The sequence below is a fragment of the Otolemur garnettii genome, unplaced genomic scaffold, assembly GCF_000181295.1.
Source record: "Otolemur garnettii isolate 467f Iridium unplaced genomic scaffold, OtoGar3 scaffold00067, whole genome shotgun sequence".
In the NCBI taxonomy this organism is placed as follows: domain Eukaryota; kingdom Metazoa; phylum Chordata; class Mammalia; order Primates; family Galagidae; genus Otolemur; species Otolemur garnettii.
Window position 1 is genome coordinate 9,326,941 of NW_003852462.1, and position 8,245 is coordinate 9,335,185.

General features: G+C 40.4%; 1 pseudogene; it reads right to left on the reverse strand.

Moving 5' to 3' along the window:
- The window catches only part of LOC100960695, a 14,833-nt pseudogene that overhangs the window by 1,169 nt on the left and 5,419 nt on the right, over positions 1 to 8,245 (reverse strand).

Below are 8,245 nucleotides of genomic sequence, written 5' to 3' on the forward strand. Positions count from 1 at the left end.
GTCCCAGCTACTTGGGAGGCTGAGGCAGGAGACTCGCTTGAGCCCAGGAGTTGGAGGTTGCTCTGAGCGTGATGCCATGGCACTCTACCCAGGGGGATAGCTTGAGGCTCCGCCTAAAAAAAAAACATGTACGTGCATCGTTAACAGAATCTGTTAATATTTTCTTAGGAAGCATGCCTAAAAGTAGAATTTAAAGTTATGAACATTTAAAAGTCTTGATTTAACTTATCAAATTGATTCCAAAATAGCACATATTTTACAGTTTTCCCAATATTCTATGACCATACCGATTTTGTCGTGTTCTCATTAACGTATGTGATTAATACTCTCTTAGAAGCTGAAAAATTTTGATTAAGAAGAAAAGGCATACATACTTTTAAAAGTATAAATATTTCAAATTTTGTCTGAGGTTTATAGTATAGTTCACCCCATTTTTGTAAAATGAACTGACCTGTAGGAGTTAAGGTCTACAACATTTAGAAGTGAGGTGAGAAAGAGAAAACCAGGTATTGGTATAATTATTCACTTTCTGACTGGTCCAACTCGGTGGATGGTGGTGCCATTTGATGAGATAGAGAAAATGGGAGCGAGAAGTTGGGACAGGTGGAGATTTGAGCCCTTTAGTTTGAAGCAGCTGAATACAATTCAGTGGATCTAGCGCTGTACTGCCCGGTGTAATAGCCACTAGTCTCACGTGACTATCGAGCACTTGTAATGTGGCGAGCCTGAATTGTGTTGTGCTGTAAAGGTACAGTATGCTCCAGAATTGGAACCCTTCATAAAGAAAAGAAAAGGAAAAGTACGTGTGACTGCATCAGTTCAGGTACAATCAGGAGGCAGAAGTCAAACAATCATTTGAGCAGGAAAAGTTTCCTGTAAAGAATTATTGTTTTTTCTGTTTTGGAACTGTAAAGAATTATTAAGTATAACAGGGCAAGTGTAAATATATAAAAGAAAACTCTAAAGAATATTCTGAGGCTAAGGAAGTTTCCGATAAAAGATAAGCTTGGACGGCCAACTCCTCCCTAAAGCTGAGATCATTGGAGAAGTTGTGGTTGCAGCCCAGTGGCGGGCAGAGAAGTTCATTGGGTTGAACCTAGAGTGACCAGAGCTGGTCCATACTTGCCAGGCTAGCAAGAAACATGACTTCAGTGTCCATTTGTGCTAAGGCTGATGTGCAGGCACACAGGTGTGCAGAGGGATGCAGGACACCGGGAACTGAGTCTCTGGCGGGGCGTAGAGTGCACAGTGTCCATGTAGGAGAGCCGTGGGGCACACTCTGGGGTGCAGGCAGGTTGAGGCTGGTGGGCAGGCATGCAGAGGGACTTGGGGTGTCTGCTTGCCCATAGAGTGGCATGCGACCTGGAGTGTGTTGGGGTTTGCATTTGGGAGGGACAATTAGGTGGTCACTGGGCTGAGGCCAGGGGCATGGGCTTGCTAAGAGACTGCATACTCCTGGTGTGCTGCTGGACAAGAACTCTCCTGGATGTCCCCGCACTGTGCTGCTGATAGCAGCCCAGAAGAAGCAAGAAGAAAACAAAAATGAAGCACTCTGGAACCATGAAGAAAAGCTCCTTTCTCTTGCAATGATCCTCTATTCAAGAAAGGTTTGCATTATGGTTGCTGCAAAGAAATTCTTAAAGCTTTAGTATCACAGAGGTGGTAATGCATAGTGAAATCAGGGCTAAAGGCAGTAAATTGATAATTGAGATGTTCAGTTAATATTTTTATATTGATTTCTGTTAAAATGATAATATTGGGATATTTGGGGTTAAAATAATACATCGTTAAGACTAGTTTCACTTTTTAGAAAACTTTAAAAAATGAAATTAGTAAAAAGTTTAAACGTACATATATAGTTAACACTTGGAAAGTGCTGAAATAGATGCTGAGATAGGTCGGTTACATCCATAGAAAATGATGGAAATATCTCGGAATAAAGAGTAGGGAGAGGAGAAATCCTAGTGAAAAGCCTCAAATCCCCCAAATTTAAAGATTGGTATAAGGGTTAATTTTACTAATCAATTTCACCGGACCACGGGGTGCCTAGATGTTTGGCCAAGCAGCATTCTGAGTGCTTTGGATGACAATAGCACTTAAATCAGTTGATTGAATACAGAAGACTGTAGTTCTTAAGGGGGGGGAGGGTTGGCCTCAGCCAATTAGTTGAAGACCTGAATAGAATAAAAAAAACTGGCCCTCTTCCAGTTAAGAGAAAATTCCTCTTGCCTGATTCTCATCAAGGTGAGACACTGTTTTTTTCTTACCCTAGAATTCAAACTGAAACTTTGGCTCTACTTGGTTCTTAAGCCTATTGGCCTTTAGATTGAAACTACACCATCTGGTCTCCAGGAGCCTCCAGCCCAGCGACTCTGCGGGTCTTGGGACTTGTCAGACTCTGTTCAGGTGAGGCAATTCTTTGTAATAAATCAGTACACATGTTTGTACACGTGTATGTATATATTTATACAAACCCCTCCCACACACACATACATACTGTTTGTCTGGAGAACTTTGACACATAATCCAGTTAGGTATAGAAAGAAAAACTCAAGGAGTACTAGAAAAGCTGGGTGGAAAGCAAATGGAAGATGTATATGCAGAGAGGCATTTTCTCCTAAACAAAAGAAATTCTATTTAGAACACCTTAGAATGCCCATGGACAGGATAATGAAGAGGGAGTGGAGTTGGCAAAGTAGGTTGTAAAGAATATGATGGTATGTGAGGTCAGACGATTAAGTTTGAGAACTTGTCCCAGAAAAAAAGGGTAGCTCGTTACTGAATATCACAATGGTCACCTTGGAAGCTATGCGGCGACACCAGTGCCTAGTCCGCCGTTCAGAGCAATTTTGGAACTCATTTCTGGAGTGGCTGTCAGAGCTGTCATTGCATGAGGTCTGATAAGTTTGCAAACTCATCCTAGAAAGAGTGCTTTGGAAGGGTCAACTAGACGCTGGGGTCAGTGCATAGCTTCCCAACATGAGTACTTCTAGAGTGACTGTCATGATATTCAGCAGTGATGTAGGTAGCACTTTTTCTAGGATGAGATCGTGAACTTAATTGTCCGACCTCCTATGTTTGGTGTGAGTGTGAAGTTTTGCTAGGCACCTAGGGCGAGTGCAGCAAGCTTTTGGTAATGGGATGGTAGGATCCCAGTGGGAAACTTCCAGGAATGATGGTAAATTGCACCTTCCTTGGTGGTAAGATAGGGATATGGGTGCTGCTCTTAATGGAATGGCTTACTGTTTCTAAAGGACAGAAAAGACTAGGTAAACCTTCTAAGAGTGTATGATATGATGCCTGTAGCACCCTTAATATCTCTGGGCTGTTATAGTTGAAAGAGATGACAGCAATAGAGTGACATTGATGTATTCAGTCTAAGGCAAGGGACTGTTAACTAGATTCTGAATTATTTTGGCCTGAACTATCTGAAATTTTGCATGCTTAAACACATTTGATCTGATGTTTATACACATATATTTCTTTGTAAAGAATCTTGGTGTTCTTTTTCTCTTTCACACTTTACCTACTTTCGTAATAAGTTAAAATAAGATACGAAAGACTACAAAATAGGGCGTGGACATAAATTCCTATCAGAAAACTATGTAACATTAAACAAAGGAACAAAAATGTAGATATAGAACAGGGTTTTGGCAATGCACTCTTATCTGACAACATAGGACAGAGAAATGTTTGGCTCTAGTTTCTGAAAGCTATAACCAGAGTAGTGACTTGGGAAGTGATTCATCAAAGTTACCTTTTCAGTCTTGGTCTGAGATTCCTCATCCTGGCAGGAAAAGTAGTCTTTTAACTCTATGGGTCTCAGATGCCTCCTTGGGAGATTGCATTGTATAAGCTTTACCTTAGGATAACCTTAGGAATGGAAAATTAAAGAAATTTAAACCTCCATATAGTATCAACTCCATAAAACCTTTCCACAAGATACCAAATGATAAGACAGTCCTGTGGTTGATAAGTCCCTGCTGCACAAATGACAGGACTTGAAGAATGAAGGAAACTAGGCACAAATTGGAGAGCACCTTGGACTTCAGACTCTGTAGGCTGGAGTTATGTCCCTGACAGTGTGGCTTGCCTCTCTAGGGAACTGGGAACCTTGCTCATCTCAGTTCTCTGTAAGGTAAAAGTCAGATAATGATAGCTACTTTGTTCGCAATTAAAGTTTCTAAAAACAACACCTGGAAAAATATGCATCTCGGAGTGTGTGTGTGTATGGCCTAGTAAAAGAAGATGAACGCATCCTTTGATATTTCCTTAGTATGTTACTGTGATAATTAAATATTTTTATGGTTAGTTTTATGATGTACACGTGCTGCTTATTGTGACACACAGTGTCATTGAAGAGGAGAGCCTACATAAACAGTTTTGTTGCAAAGGGAGCTCAAACTGGATCTAACTGGATCAAACCAGTTCAAACTGGATCTAACCGGATCAAACCAGATCAAAGTGGTTCAAACTGGATCAAACTGGTTCAAACTGGATCAAATTGGATCAAACTGGATCTAACTGGATCAAACTGGATCTAACTGGTTCAAGAGTAAAGTGGAAAAACTGTATACCTGACCTCTCCCCCCCAAGATTTAATGACCATATCCTAGGTTAAGATTCCTGGATTATTTTGTCAGTGTTAATCCTCCTTTACTTGTTTACACTTAATGGTTGTGAACTCTAAGACTTTGGGGTCTTTGTTAAGGAGAAAATACACAGTTATAAAGAGTAATTTGGTAAGATACTGGTTCAATAATTTTGGGAACTGGAAGGTTTTTGTTCCCCCCCCCTTTTTTTTTTTGGAAAAAATGTCAAACCTACAGAAAAAATGCAAGAATAGTATTACCGGCTCCCAAATATTTGCCAGCTAGAATCACCAACTACTGATTGAGACATTTGGAAGTCAGTTTCAGACATCAAAGTACTTCAAGTGGATAGCTGCAGCCTTCACCTTCTACCTCATTCCCATGTCATCCTCACACCTAAGAAAGTTAACATCCATTTATACTCTCATATAGATGTAGAACATATTTAAATTCCTCCAATTGTCCTCAAAAACATCAATTACAGCTTTTTTCCAACCTAAAATCTAATTGAGATTTACACACTGGGTTTGAGAGATTCATATCTTTTGTCTTTTTCGATCCTAGATTAGGTGAATAACCAAGTCTCCTAACTTTTCATGCAGAAGTTTTAGTATCTATCACTGCCCTTGGCCTGAACCAGATATTATATTGGCCCTACAACAGTGGTGGCTATAAAGTTCTATTATTTGATCTGTAGTTAGTAGCTGGTTCCCTCTCATTCTCTCTTTCTCTCTGTGAGCATCACTATGCACTCATGGATATTAGGAGGGGGGTGTTATAATCTTTTTTTTGATGATTTGTTCCAAATTTGGCAGTGGGATCTCCTTCAAGCTAGCTTATCTCTCTGTATGTTTTATATGACCCCATTAGTTTTTGAGCACTTTCTAGCTTTATAGCATTAAAAAATATGTTCTAGGGCCATCTTGATCTTTTCCTACTCTAGACCTGAAGCTAGTCACTTCTCCAGGGATCTCTGGTTCCTTCAAATGAGGAACGGTATTTGGAAACCAAGATCTGGGTGCTAAGTGTCTCAGAACAAGGAGTAGATCCAGATCTGAAACTAAAATTTGGAGATGTTTTTAAGAAGAGGAATGCAAAATTACATATATAAAATTAGGTATATGGCTTAGAAGAGATTCCTAAGTGGGCTCAGCGCCTATAGCTCAACTGGCTAAGGCGCCAGCCACGTACACCTAAGGTGGTGGGTTCGAATCCCCAGCCCGGACCCGCCAAACAACAATGACGGCTGCAACCAAAAAATAGCCGGGCGTTGTGGCGGGCGCCTGTGGTCCCAGCTACTTGGGAGGCGGAGGCAGGAGACTCGCTTGAGCCCAGGAGTTGGAGGTTGCTGTGAGCTGTAATGCCACGGCACTCTACCCAGGGGGACAGCTTGAGGCTCTGTCTCAAAAAAAAAAAAAAAGAGATTCCTAAGTGAAGGACTATGCAAAATACTTTTCTACATATTGATATATAAATATAAAAAAAATAAAAATATAAAATATGTAAAGTATAATCTTTTTCCTATGTATGGAGATCTTTGGGACCTTTTAGGATCTTTCAGTGGACAGAATATTCACATCTAACACCATAGATTCTGTCATTTCCTATTTTTGTATAAACCAGAATGAAAATCATGGTTCCAGAGATCATCAGTATATTTACTCATTTGTCCACTTTTACAATATAGACAAAAATGAGTTTGGGATTCCAACAGCAATATTCCTGTTAAGTGTTGATGGGACCAGGCATCAGGCCCTGGTGTTCCCAGGTTCTTGGTTCCCAGTTCTGAAGAATGGTCACTGGCACCGAGCCAATGGAATAAATCAGTAGAGCAAGCAGGTGTAAGCAGGCAACATGCCAAAGTTTTATTAAAGATTAAAGAATAGTACATTCCACAGTGGTCAGCCCCTGTGAGCAAAGCAGACACTGAGTTTGACAAGATATTTCCTTTTATACTGATTCTCTAATTTTACGTTAAGTGGGAGGTAGATTGTTCATGGCTTTCCTTGGAAGGGGTGGGGAATTCCTGGAACTGGGGATCTGCCCCCTTTTTATTCTTGTAAGGTAATTTCCAGGGTTGTCATGGTATTTGTAAACTGTTACGGAACTAATGGTATGATTTTTGCTTTATTAGGGAGGGTAGTTCATTTAGCAACTCTGTTACTTACCTGTGCAACTGCTCCAAAGACCTTCTATGGAGGCTTTGACAATACCTCTATTTTGTAGTTTCTCTACCTTTCTAATTGGTCAGTTCTTGGAGATCCTCTTGACACATTGTCTGTTCTTTCTTGGGAGCCCCTTCCCTAAAGTCCTAATCAGGCTGTTCTCAAAACAACCCAAGTCTGTATAACCACATCTGTCCCTTTGAGAAAGTCCTCTGGACATGAATCAGTCCTCTAAAACAACCAGCTCTCCCAAAACAACCCACCTGTAAGGTCTTGTACCTGCAGGGTCTGGATTAGCCCAGTTATCCCATAACAACTCAGGCCAGCCTGACCCACTCTAGACCAAAATAGTATCCAGCATCCATCCTACTCATCATGTCTAACTGCTTAACCTAACATTCCTACCAGAAACAACCTCCTGGGGCAGGGCCGTAGCTCAGTGGGTTGGGCACTGGCCACATACACCAAGGCTGGCGAGTTCAAACCCGGCCTGGGCCAGCTAAAACAACAGTGACAATTGCAACAAAAAAATAGCTGGCGGTGTGGTGGGCACCTGTAGTCCCAGCTACTTGGGAGGCTGAAGCAAGAGAATTGTCTGAGCCCAAGAGTTTGAGGTTGCTGTGAACTATGACGCCATGGTATTCTACCCAGGGTGACAGCTTGAGACTCTGTCTCAAAAAACAAAACAAAACAAAACAAAAACCAAACAAACAGACAAAAAAAACCTACTGGTAAAATTCAATATTTTCTTGTAATTCTTCTCAATATGTTATATATCCTACTCAGCATATACAGCCAGATGACTATATTAGAACGTTATTTGACTTTTTCTGAATTGTCATATCAATTCAATATACAATTAATTTCATTTGTTTCCATTGGAATTCATTTTAGGGTTTGCTTTTTAATTATCTTTGATTTAATTTTTTTTCCAAATGTAAAACATGTATGATTAAAGGTTAAAAAGATTCACTGGGGGGTTTCCCTCTCATTCTTGCCTCTCCAGGAATATATACCCATCCTGTATAAGAAATCATTTTTGTTAATTTGTGGTTTATCCTTCACATTTTGGGGGAGCAAAATATGAAACTAGGTATACAAATTCTTAGTTCTCTTAAAAAAAAAAAAAAAAACACATACATAGAATCTTTTGTACCTTTGTTTTTATTTTTTCCCAACAAAATATTGTCCCAATTCGAAATTTCAAATTTACTTAACTCAAACCCTCAGGCAGCTGAAACAGTAATTATAATCCTGGCAAGTCACACAGCGTTCTTCATGTCTCACTCAGACCCAGAACACCCAGTATTTCAGGCCAGAAATTCAAGGCTTTGCAGCTAGTTGGGCCTTTAGTCTTAGGTCAGTAAGCCTACCAAGCATGTAGGAAAAGATAGCCCACAAACCTTTTTTCTTGAGAGATCAGGAAGGCAGAATTTAGGGATCTCATTCCCCAGCGTGCAGTGTGAGAATAAGAGGCAGGAAACGGGG